Here is a 13,671-nt window from a genome sequence, read left to right on the forward strand (position 1 = left end):
TTGTGAGCATCACATTCATAATTTGCCTCTGGATTTAACCAACAGTAAAGTTCACTGTGAGTTATTACTTCCCTGAGTACACCTCACAGCCCATAGGGAAGTTCCACAGTTTGTCTTTGTTCCTGGGAGAAAATTTGGAAAACTGATATCCCCAACACAGCTGGAAGCAACACTTATCAACTAATATCAACAATGGAACATAAGACTGCACCTATGAAAGGGGTTCCTTTGAGTCAAACCTCAAATCATTCTCACCAGAACTCTATAGCTGCTCTCCCTCTTTCAGCATTTTTTTGACTATTATTTTGGTTTTATGGCTACAACTTACATAGTTTTGGTTCACTCTCACCGCTCTCATCAGAATCGTATGCATGTGCAGGCAGATCTTTCCAGGAAACAAGTTCTAAATTCCAAACAGCAAACAAGAGACAAAGTGCATGACAAGTGGGTGAATATGTTGGAAATAAACCACTGTCTCTATTTTATATGCAGTATCAACCAAAAGGTGCTGAATACTTTGTCAGTATTGTCCATCAACTAGTTAATCAGTCACTTAATGTAGGTTCAAAGCTGCGGTGAATGACTGAACATGCTTTTTCACTGTAAAAAGCTGTTTAGAGAAATTCCTGAGAGCAATCAGGCAAAAAACAAAACAGTGAAATGTTGATATTAATATCAAATGATGTTAGTTTGGTCTTTGTTACTGATTTCTTGTTTACCCCCCAACACACAAAGACAGCCCAACATTTCTCTAAGTGGATCCACACCATGTCTAGAGAGCTGCTGTACAGTTACATGGAGCCTTCTCTCCATCTGAGTTACAGTAGGTTGGTCTTTGAGGCTCCAGTATATGGAGGACTAAAAGTGCCAAAATTAAATAAATAAATACATCATTAAATAATTAATTAAATATGTCATTAATTAATTAAAATTGGAATTAAATATTTCATTAATTAATTAAAATTGGAATTAAATATTTCATTAATTAATTAAAATTGGAATGAAATACTTAAATGTGTTATTAAATAAATATATCATTAAATAATTAAATATGTCATTAATTAATTAAAATTGGCATTAAATATGTCATTAATTAATTAAAATTGGCATTAAATATGTCATTAATTAATTAAAATTGGAATTAAATACATAAATGTGTTATTAAATATGTCATTAATTTATTAAAATAACAATTATTTTAAGTAAAAAACATATTTCATTATTTCACTATTTAATTAATTATTTCATGGTCCTTGCGTTGCAGTGGATCATGAATTTATTTTATCTGTCAACCTCGCCCGTCAAAGTCGGTGGGCGGATCCTAACACCTGATTGGTTACCCTGCACATCAAGTCAAGGCAAATCGATTCCAGATAATGGATTGACGCAGAGCTTGTGAACACATTCCGATACACTGGGTGGCGCTATTCACCTCTACGTTGGTTTGGATACTCAATAAAACAAAACTTTATTAGCAACCGCTAAAGACTCGGTCCTCTTTCCCAAATGTTGATACATGCGGTGCAAGACAAATTTTCCTTTAGCATTTCCTTTAGCATCTACTCGGCGCGCCACGGCTCGTCTCGGTTTAGTTGTTTTTCCATTACATTGAGTACCACCTCATCGTGGGTTGAGTCGTCATAGCACGGTGGCCCGAAAGTCCCTTACCGTCATTTTTGTGCGACACAAACGCAATGCAACAATGTACATGGAGGCGATAGTACACCTGCTGCTCGGTCTGTGGCTTTCTGTCAGATTCAGAGTAACAGAAGAGTCGGAGAAAGCTGAGAGCGGCGAGTCGAAACACTCAGGAGACACACAGGAGAGTTTGGGAGGCGATACAGCAGTATCAAGCTGAAGACAAGAGGATATGAACGAGACGACATATAAGGGTAAGCTAATGCTAGTTCGCTAGCTATCGTGTATCAGTCCTGTGAACGACCCTGTAATGGCTGCAGTTTGTCGCTATTAGGTATTAAAATATGTATGCTGTGTATGTGTTTCAGATGCTCTCTGATGAGACTTCATGGGATTTACCTGAAGCAGCAGCACATGAGCCTGCAGTGGCACAAGGTGTAGAGGAGGAGGGCAGAGATGTACAGGATGCACTGATGCACTACGTGTCATGCAAAGTTATTCTTCTTGTTATACTTCTGTTTTTCTGTCCCCGGACCGCTATTGTTTTCTTTAATGCAATTCTGACAATAAACTTTTGTAGATGTGTCTATGCTATTGTTTGTTTGTGAAGGTTAGCAAGATTAAATAAAAAATTAAACGCCAAAACATTAAAACAGCTGTTTTAAGAAAATTCCAGTTTGATAAATCAGTATTGCTTTGGTGTAATTCAGTCACCAGAATTATGAACCATAAAGGAGTTTGTGTTAAAACATGTTAAATCCCATTAAACACAAATACATTATTAGGGAATATAGAATTGTTTGGTTCAGACTGTTGACTCTTTTCCTACCAGTGTCTTAACAGACAAAATGAAAAGTTATGATGCAATCACATAAGTCACAAAATAGTTTATTAGTCAGCAGCAAAATCAAAACTATTTACAATGTGCAAAGTACAAACTGTGGTGGGCCTCTCCTACAGTGGAGGGCTAAAAGTAAAACTATATACAACTACAGGTGCTGGTCATATAATTAGAATATCATGAAAAAAGTTGTTCATTATTTCAGTAATTCCATTCAAAAAGTGAAACTTGTATATTATACTCATTCATTACACAGAGACTGATATATTTCAAATGTTTATTTCTCTTAACTTTGATGATTATACCTGAATACTAACAAAAATCTCAAATTTGGTATCTCTGAAAATTAGAATATTGTAGAAAGGTTCAATATTGAAGACACCTCTAATCAGCTAATTAACTCAAAACACCTGCAAAGGCCTTTAAATGGTCTCTCAGCCTAGTTCTGTAGGCTACACAATCATGGGGAAGACTACTGACCTGACAGTTGTCCAAAAGACAAGCTTTTTCGTGATATTCTAATTATATGACCAGCACTTGTAAATCTCAAGTCTATGGGAGGTGGACTCGCTCACACTCGCCGGCTGCCCACTGCCTACCCAGCTACCCCAGCTGCCCCAGCACACCCAGGAATGACTGGTTGAAGGCAGTATTCTGGGCCAGCTTCATTCTCTCTTGCCTCGCTGAGGAGCAACCAGATGTTCTCATCATGCTGGGCATGACTCCACTCCTCCTCAGCCTGCATCTCCACAAGTACGCTAGGAAGGTCCAATTTTCTGTGGCCCCCTTTCCTCTTGCCTAGACCAAAGACAGAAAAGTGATCAGAGTCAGCTTTAATGGCCAAGTAAGTACACAATATACACAGAATTTGGTTTCGGCTGTTGGTGTCATCCTAGGAATATGGAAGAGAATAATAAAAAATAAACAATAGAAAGAGGAACAGGGAGGAAAAAGAAATAGTAGTAAAATAGAACACAATATAAACAGAAATGTACAGCTAGACTGGAATGTATGAACACATTAGCAAAATGGTAATTGCTATAAACACAGTAGTGGCGATTTTTGTGTACAGGGCACTGTAGTCCAAATGTCCAGGGTGAGTGGGGTCTCTGATGATGTTTTCTGCAGTCCGTACTATGGGCTGTAGTCTGTTTCTGTCCTGCTGTGTGGTTGATCCAGAGGTGCACAGGACAGATTGTATGACTGCAGTGTAGAACTGGATCAACAGCTCATGTGGCAGGCCATGTCTCCTCAGCTGTCGTAGGAAATACATCCTCTGCTGAGCCTTTTTCAGGAGGTCCTGAGAGATTGTAGTCCCCAGGAGCTGGAAGGACTCCACAGCTATGATGTGATGTGTTTAGCCACCCGTCCATCCATTTTCAATCATGATCATGTCTTTGATACTTTAATAAACTTCTGGCACTCTTCGCTTTAACCAAAGCACAAGCAGTAACTGCTCCACCACAAACAAAAACGACGTGGTGTGAACTTCATTTCATCCTGTGCACATTTTGGAGTTGCTAAGAAGAGCTGTGTTTTCTCATTTTTATGTATATTTTCATTCAGTTTCACAGCTACCTAGTGACTATAAGAAGAATGGTTGCAATACTACACCGCACCAGAACGTAAATTAATTAGAGTGACTTACTTGTTAAATCAATGGAAAATAAATGCAGCTGCATGTGTTCTGTTTATGTGTCACTGTAGCTACATGTAGCTTTCATCAGGCGTTCCTGAGCTGGCTGCTGCACAGTTTGCATTTACACCTGCCTCAATTCTTGGTCATTGGTCTCGTTGTTCTGATCATGCTTGCAGGCATTTACACCTGTAGTAATAATAATACGAAAATCAACCATGCTCTCTGTTTACCGTGTCTTACCGGTGATAAGACGTTGCTGTGACGTGCTGGTGTCGGTGTCCGAGCTAGTGCTGGAGAGGAGCCGCTGCAGCTGGTGGAGAGGAGGCAGGGGAGCCGGGGGCTCCGCGACGGAGGTGGAGTAGGCTTCGCATGTGGAAAGGGATTCTTGAACAGAAATAAACACTCACTCTAAGTACAAGAAAAACACGGCATGCTGACTGAAGTATTAGCTTCTGAGAGCTAAACGTTAGAAACAGCAGCACGAAATACAAGCAGAGCACGGAGTTAGCGCCGATGGCTAACTAGCTATCTTATTGTCTGCTACAGGAGACAACGACGTTACTTTCTAAAAATACTTGTTTGCTTAAAAGAAGGTTGCCACCAATGGAATAAATGATGTATAAGTTTCTTGAAGTCACAAAACACTCACCGTCCTCGAACGTCTCCAACAATGCAGCGGCTGAGTCTCCCTCCTGTTGCTCGCCGGTGCGGTGCCAGTAAATAGCTTCCATTAAACCTCTTCCAACACCTCCTGGTTGACCCACGCCGGCCGTTGTGGTCCTGGGTGGACCGATAGTCACTTTTGAGCTTTTTCAGCTTCTCCCTACACTGCTTCTGTCCTCTTTATATACAGTCTACTGTATATGTGAGCGGCCATCCGCTCAGAGACCTCCTGATAAACTTTCTCCGTCCAGCTCTCTCTGTATTCTTTGGTCCGCCACCAAAGACAAAGTCTCGACCTCTTCATTCACCCACGGTACAAGTCTGGCTGTCACATTAAAATTATGAAGAACAGAGTTTCGTGAAGAGCAATGCACACCGTCGCTGTTTACAGTCATTTTTTAATGCAGGATTTTGTTTTCGTGCTGAAGTTGCTCTGTGTCGTCACTCCCTGTCCAATCAGTGGCCTGCACTATGTAAACGCCACATTATCGGCTCATCTCAGCTCGCTGGGAACCTCAGCCGAGAAGGTGCTGAAAATTAGTCCGTATGGAAACGCTCGCAAACAAAGATGAGACGAGCCGTACCGTGCCGAGTAGATGCTTGTGGAATCGCGGCTAAACAAAGACGAGCGGAGCCGTGCCGCGCCGAGTAGGTCCTAAAGGAAAAGCGCTCGACACTCCGAGCATCGCTGCAATTTGACAGGCTGGTAATCCACAAAGAACGTGATGTTCCAGAACTTCCCTCGGTATGCCAAACGCCCTGGTCCCTGTGTGTGCTCCTGTTGCACCCTGGTACCAGAAAACCGGCGGAGTACTTCCTCTAAATTTGCAGTCACTCTACGGTCAACATCTTGGTCGGAAAGTGCGGAAATAACTTCAACAACGTCAATAAATTCCTCTGCTTTACACGCTACATGCTCGCGGTAAGCAGGTCCTGCTTCCACATACTCTGCAAGGTCTAAAATATCTCTCACCAACTCTCTAGAAAGTTCACAGCGACTCTCCCTCTACACAGCCTCCATGTTTAGAAAGACTTCTACTTCCGGTTTCAAGGCAGACAAAAGCAGTGGATTAGACTAGATTCACGTTAGTCCCGCCCACGGACTTTGACGGGCGAGGTTGACAGATAAAATTAATTCATGATCCACTGCAACACAAGGACCATGAAATAATTAATTAAATCGTGAAATAATGAAATATGTTTTTTACTTAAAATAATTGTTATTTTAATAAATTAATGACATATTTAATAACACATTTATGTATTTAATTCCAATTTTAATTAATTAATGACATATTTAATTCCAATTTTAACTAATTAATGACATATTTAATTATTTAATGATATATTTATTTAATAACACATTTAAGTATTTAATTCCAATTTTAATTAATTAATGACATATTTAATTCCAATTTTAATTAATTAATGAAATATTTAATTCCAATTTTAATTAATTAATGACATATTTAATTAATTATTTAATGATGTATTTATTTATTTAATTTTGGCACTTTTAGTCCTCCATACCAGTAGGCAGGCTGGATTTTCTGCAATTGAAATTTTCCACCTACTAGACTTTCTTGAAATCAAACTACACCCAGTAGTTCCACATTAAGACAGAATATTTGCAAACACCTTTTTCCTCTTTGTTTCAGCTTAGCATAGTTATATGTCTGCATTGTTTGCTGCTTGCTTCGATGTTCCTTTGCTCTTTTGAAAATCATTTCTGGTCTGACATGTTGTGTGTTTTGGAAGAAGGCAGAGAGGAAAATGATGGGGTTGGTATTCTCACTGATCAAGTAGCACTTCAACAGACCATGGTGTATCAAATCAAATAAAAAGGTTAGCTAGGTCGTTCTCCCTCTGAGGAGAGTGCTTGCTGTCGGCAGCCCTTGTCGGGTTGAGATGTACAAAGACTAAACCCGAACTGTGGTTTAGTAGGGGATTTAGCGTGTTAGGCTTTTCAAAGGCTCTTCTGATGATCACAGTGGTTTAGAATTCGACTAAAGGGAAAAATGTTTGTGTAGAAATAAGCGGGAACAGCAGGATGACCCTGGTGTCTGGTCAGGCACACACAGCATAGATCACTTACCTACATACACAAGTACAAGCTGCAGAGTACAGAGGTAGTGTAGGTTTTTGGGGCAGTGACGGTCTGGGGAATGAGAACATTTGATTTGGGGAGGGATTAGACGGGGACGGACAAATCAGCGCTTCGATGAAATTCTTCATCGCTGTTACACGTACGCTCAAACTTGTCTAGTTGTTTTTCTTGCACAACTGACTTCCCCTCTTGACGTCCCTTAGTTCTGCCCCTAGTTATGCTGCTATAGGCCTAGGCTGCTGGGGAACCTCTCTTGATGCACCGAGCCCTTCTCTAACTACCTATGTATTTACTATATATACCATTATTGCATTACATTCACTCTGTTTCTTTCTGTGTCCTTTCTCCGAGTGTCCCTGGTCCCAGAGCTGGATGCTGGATGCTTCAGATGTGTGGCTGTGTTTTATGGTCCTTGTGTCCCACCCCCCCACCTCTCTATCTCTACCCCTCTATCTGTATCCCTCTATCTCTACCTCTACCCCTCTATCTCTACCTCTCTACCTCTTCTGTCCCTCTCAACCCGCCCGGCCAGCAGGCAGATGGGTCCCCCACATTAGAGCCGGGTTCTGCTCGAGGTTTTTTTCCCTGTTAAAAGGGTGTTTTCCTTGCCACTGTCGCCTTTTGGCTTGCTCTGGGGGTCAGGCATATGGGTTCTGTAAAGCGTCTCGAGACAATTTGACTGTAATTGGCGCTATATAAATAAAATTGAATTGAATTGAATTGAATCTCTGAGGCAAGCAGGTCCACAGGCCGGGAGCACTTACAGAGTTGCAGAAGTTTGTTAGCATGCAGCCGGCTGAACTGGCTGTCACTGTCATACGCAAGGGCTGTGTGGTAGCAAAGTTAGTTTCCACTAATTACAGATTTTAAATACAGCCCACCATAAGACATGGCTGCTGTTAGAATTTATACAGATTTTTCAGATTGCTTTGCAACAGTTAAATGATGATTTGGTCAGCTCAGCTGAGGACAAGAAGCAAAGATTTATCCTTATTTCTGTTGTTAAATTATTTCCAAATGGAGAGACATCCAACAGCACGTTAACGATAATGTGGACACCAGTTGTTTTCACACGAGAACAGTGTTTTAGGTCTAACGGAATTCACAGCAGAAACACACAGGGAACATGCTCTGAAATTTAGGTGTAAAAATTGACTTGAGTTACAACTAATATTACAGGATGGGCTATTTTCAGCTTATTTTATATCACATTACTTGTGGGTATAATGTGTGCTGTGATGCAGGGCGTTCAACAGGGTCACATCAACAGAAGACAGAACTGCCACAGATGTCCTCTAACTTTGCACTTTTAACAGCTTTTCCTACTTTCCTTTTAGTTGCTTTCTAGTGAAAGAGGATAATGGTGGTAACAGGGGTGGAGAGAAATATTTTTAGCAGTACACATTGTTATGTTTGCTGGTTATACAAGAAGCACTATTTACTCTTCTGTCATTAGCCTTAACTCCTTTATTATTACCCAGCTTGCTCACGCAGACAACAGATAACCGTGTTGTGGTTCTTCTTCTACCTATACATGAGTGCCACAGCCTATGTGTTGTTAGAAACCACTACTGACACCCTGTGATATCAAATGGCATGACACTTGATCATCACACATCAAAGCTTACATGAACATGACACAGTCTTGTTCTTTTGCAAGGTATTCTCCACTGTGTGAACATTAATTGTATATATATATATATATATATTTTTTTTTACTATTATTGCTTATGTGCAGCTTAGTGGGTGTTTATAAAGATGGATAAACCCTTTGTGACATCACCCATATGTTTCCTAAACAATAGTACGGTGGCTCCGGCTGTTGTCCTCGGGGCTGTACCTGACTCCTCCTAACTCCCAGCTGATCCAAAAATCAGCAAAGAAGTAGAGCTGAGGCAGGCCATGAATACATCTCTGAACCACTTCATTCCTCTGGTACAGTTGTCATGAACAAGGAAATTAGCCTAAGGGGTCTGAAACTGTTTTTCATACCAGACTGTAAGGCATTTTAACATGAGGCTCTATGAGGATTGACCATAGACTGTATATATAAAAGACAAATGTAGCCTCTAGGTCTGAAAAGTGAAGACAAACCTGAAGTGCCTTAAAACCTGCATTCTTTCAGCCAGCAGGGAGCGACTCCTTTGGTTGCAAAAAGAAGTCCATTTGTGTAGAAATTCATGAGAAAATTATCGTACTTCTCACTTGATTTGTTACTTCCGGAAATGTTTTATCACTGACTTTATGGACTCCATCTCTAGTTTTAAGACTTTTAGACCAAGACTTAATAAATGACAAAGCAAGTATGTTTTAGCACGTCTACTTTGTCATTGACAGGGACTACTGTATCAGTCATGTGGAATGTCCCTCAGCTGTTAGTCAGATCCAACCCTCACACATCAGGTTTCAAAGGATCAAGATGGTAGTAGTAAAATTATGATCTGAAAACTTCAAAATGGTTGTCCACAAAGCAATGGATAAGCAAAAGTCTATGGGACTGTTAAGTGGCCATTCAAGGAACAACAGTTTTTGGCACTTTGACATTGGGTTAATTTTTTAGCTCTGGAGGTTGCAGCTGAGGACAGACGTTTTATTGGTGCACCCATTTTGTAGTAATGCATATAATCATCACAATGCTCATTATGGCTTCATGATCTAATGCAAGTCCCAAGTGCAAATACAGCTTGCATTCATCTGAAAAGCCGGACAGTGTCTTTAATCAACAGGAGTTTGGACTGCTTCAAAAAATGTTCAACAGCATCGACAAATCAGCCTCCTAAGGGGCCACGGGATGAGCATTTGTTGTTGGGCCCCTATGTTTCTCTGTGTACATGAGATTTTTATTTACCCAGGTAACCAGAAACCAACTAGAACTGAAATGAATAGCTGATTAATATGACTAATAATTAGCAAAAATTAAATGACTGATAGTTTAAGAGAGTTGTTAGGCAAAAATGTCAAATATTTTTACTCGTACCAACTTTTGCATCTTTGGGTTTTTGACTCAGCAAGTAGTTCATTTCACACACCAGCTTTGGCCAGCAGTAGCTTAGATGTAATTTGCAGCAAAATTGAATGACCTAAAAATAATTAGGCAGGAATACCCAGCTTCTTCAGGGAGCCTGCCTACCATTATGATGGCTACAACATCCCTGAACAGTCATAATATCCATCCATTATCGATATACCACTTAATCCTCATTAGAGAGGCTGGCTTAGGGTGAAGGCAGGAGTTACCCTGGACAGGTCAATTTCAATGAAAGCTTGTACTTTGTATGTATCATCTATCTTATCATACATGTATCCAACTGTGTGTTATATGTTCCTTGTTCCCCACCCCCCTCTTCTCCCATCCCTCCCCCTCTCTACCTCTTCTGTCCCTCTCAACCTGCTGGCCAGCAGGCAGATGGGTTCCTCCACATAAAGAGCCAGGTTCTGCTCAAGGTTTCTTCCTGTTAAAAGGGAGTTTTTTCTTGCCATTGTCACCTTAGGGTTTCAATTTCAATTCAATTCAATTCAATTTTATTTATATAGCGCCAATTACAGTCAAATTGTCTCGAGACGCTTTACAGAACCCATATGCCTGACCCCCAGAGCAAGCCAAAAGGCGACAGTGGTTTGCGCTGGGGGGTTCAGGCATATGGGTTCTGTAAAGCGTCTTGAGACAATTTGACCTGTAATTGGCACTGTGTAAATAAAATTCAATTGAATTGAAGTGAAAGGCTAATTGATGATTAGAAAACCCTTGTGCAGTTATGTTAGCACATGAACAAAAGTGTGAGTTTTCATGGAAAACATGAAATTGCCTGAGTGACCCCGAACTTTTGATGGGTAGTGTGTGTGTGTGTGTGTGTGTGTGTGTGTGTGTGTGTGTGTGTGTGTGTGTGTGTGTGTACGTGCGTGCATGCGTGCATGAGTGTGTGTGTGTACGTACGTGCGTGCGTGCGTGTGTTAATTAGTTGACAGAGATAAAAATGTATGCAATTTGATAAAACATAACTTGTAAAAAAAAAGAACTCAATATAAACTAAAACAATTCAGCTCTAAATACACAATTTTCTTTTCCCTGTACAAGAGAAGTATGTGGAATACTTCCCTTTACAATCCAGTAGCTTAGATTCCATTTGTATCCAAACTGAATGACATGAGATTGTCAGGCTGGAAAACACAATTCACTACCCAAGAAAACTCAATCAACTATTTGAACTATTTTGATTTGTTGTTAATAAATCAAGAAAAGACTGAGTCTCCCCAGCACTTTAAAACCTAATAAACACTACAACTCTAAATCTAAGCACACTTGAGTCTTAAAGATGTAAATAATTCAATCAGCAGATGGTAACAAAGACATCATATTTACTCACGGACAACAAGTCAAGCATTTATTTATCTCAGAGAGCAGCCTGGCATTAAGTTATCTGCAGCAGACAACCACTGGAAGACTTCGTCTCCAAATGTGAAGTAACCTGTTTGACTTAACATTCTGTGGTTGGCTTGGGTGTGTATAATGAACACCAGCTTTGACCTAGTTCTTTTGTAATTTGTAAATACAATATCAAAATATAAATACATTGGAGTACAAGTACAAACCCTGCATTTTGTTATTTTCATCTAGTTACTAACATACCTGTGAGATACACTCCCCTCCAAAAGTATTGGACCAGTTAGGCCATTTCCTTTTTTTCTCTCTTTTTTTTTTTTTTTTTTTTTTTTGCTGTAGACTGAACATTTGGGTTTGACATCAAATGCTGAATATGAGACAACAGATCAACATTTCAGCTTTTATTTCCAGGTATTTACATCTGGATCTGATACACAACTTAGAAGACAGCATTATTTGGAACGGAACACCAAATTTTTAGGTGAGCAAAAGTATTGGAACAGATAGACTTAAAATCGGTTAAAGGAAACAAGTAAAAAGTAATATTTAGTTGCAATAACTGCATAAAGCCTGTGACCCATTGACATCACCAAACTTTTGCATTCTTCTTTTGTGATGCTTTTCCATGCTTTCACCACAGCCTCTTTCAGTTATTGTTTGTTTTGGGGGGGTTACTCCCTTCAGTCTTCTCTTCAGCAGGTAAAATGCAGCTCTATAGGGTTGTAGTCTGGAGATTGACTTGGACAGTCTAAAACCTTCTTGCTCCTGATGAACTCCTTTGTTGTTTTGGCAGTGTGTTTTTATCTTGCTGCACGATGCAGCATCTCCCAATCAGTTTGGTTGCATTTGGTTGAATTGGCACCTTGCTATTGGCATTGAACAGCCTGATTAAAGAACATTTTATTCACCAAAACATCGTGAAATTTTTTTACAATGACTGTTGAGTAACTCCAGATTTATGGAATGATTAAAATAAATATCCAAAATCACCTCTGTAAAAACCCTTGACATTATTATGTAAACAGAAGAAAACAAGAATTTTGAACCAGACTTTATTAAGTGTTCAGATTTCGATTGTGGAAACTAATTCAATATACACTACCAGTCAAAAATTTTAGAACAGGTGGAGTTGTAGCAAGAAAGCCATTGCTAAGACATCAGAATAAGAAAAAGAGGCTTGTCTGGGCCATGAAACACCACCAATGGACTACTGAAGACTGGAAGAAGGTATTATGGACTAATGAATCAAAATTTTAAGTCTTTGGTTCATCAAGCAGGATTTTTGTACGCCGTCCAGTAGGAGAAAGGATGGTTCCTCAGTGTGTGACATCAACTGTCAAACATGGAGGAGGAAGTGTGATGGTCTGTGGCTATTTTATTGGATCCAGGGTTGGTGACTTGTACAGAGTAAGAGGAACCCTGAACCTAAACAGCTACCACAGCATTCTGCAGCACCATGCAGTATCCTCTGGTATGTTCCTAGTTGGTCAATAGTTCATCCTACAGCAAGATAATGACCCAAAACAAAAGTCCAAGCTCTGCCAGAACTACCTTAGAAATAAAGAACCAGATGGTGAGCTTGAAAACATGGAGTGGCAGCACAGTCTCCAGACTTAAACCCCATGGAGCTGGTTTGGGATGAACTGGACAGAAGAGTGAAAGCAAAGAACCTACAAGTGTCAAACATTTATGGGAACTTCTGCAGCTGAGTTGGGAAGAACTTTCTGAAGAACATTTGATTTCCATTGTGGAAAGAGTGCCACGGGTGTGTTCAGCTGTTATATCTGCCAAAGCAGGCTACTTTGGTGAGTCAACAGTTTAGAATACATTTTGGTTTCTAATTTGTTTTTGTTTTTTTTAAAATTTCATTTGTTTATTCATTCTGTTTTCATTTCAGAGTACAATAAGACATTAACATGCATTATGTGCAATGAAAAAATGGACAAGCTGGGGTGTTCTAAAACATTTTGCAGTGTATGTATTTTTAACGACAAAGTGTCTGTACAAACGTAAGGCTTCAGAAAACTTATAATGTAAAAACGAATTGTCTTAATATAAACAAGAAAAGCACTCAGAGAGTGCAGTACTCTGGCAAAGCTGCTCAGTCATTGGATGATTTCTAACGGATAAGTCCCGATATGTCCGCAGCAGTCGATTTGTAGTAGGACCACAATCATGTCATGTCGTGTTCATTTGTCTATCGCACAATGATACAGAAATCTTTAATAAATCTGTGGAACCAGACTATAAGCCATATCACTGCCAAAATCTAATCACTTGGTCCTTGTGTCATTTCTGACCTTCCCTGAAAATTTCATCCAAATCTGTTTGTCTGTTTTTGAGTAATGTTGCTCACAGACAAACAGACAGATGGAAGGACAAATGTACACCGATCGTCACAT

At 39.8% G+C, this 13,671-nt stretch overlaps 1 long non-coding RNA gene across 1 annotated transcript; it reads left to right on the forward strand.

Moving 5' to 3' along the window:
- Window positions 1–859: 859 nt before the first annotated feature.
- LOC129349301 (uncharacterized) lies at window positions 860–2,223 on the forward strand. Its single transcript, XR_008602251.1, has 2 exons — window positions 860–1,892; window positions 2,007–2,223. It is a non-coding gene; the product is annotated as an uncharacterized LOC129349301 (long non-coding RNA).
- The last annotated feature ends 11,448 nt before the right edge of the window (window positions 2,224–13,671 follow it).

Source organism: Amphiprion ocellaris, chromosome 7 (assembly GCF_022539595.1).
Source record: "Amphiprion ocellaris isolate individual 3 ecotype Okinawa chromosome 7, ASM2253959v1, whole genome shotgun sequence".
Classification (NCBI taxonomy): Eukaryota; Metazoa; Chordata; class Actinopteri; family Pomacentridae; genus Amphiprion; species Amphiprion ocellaris.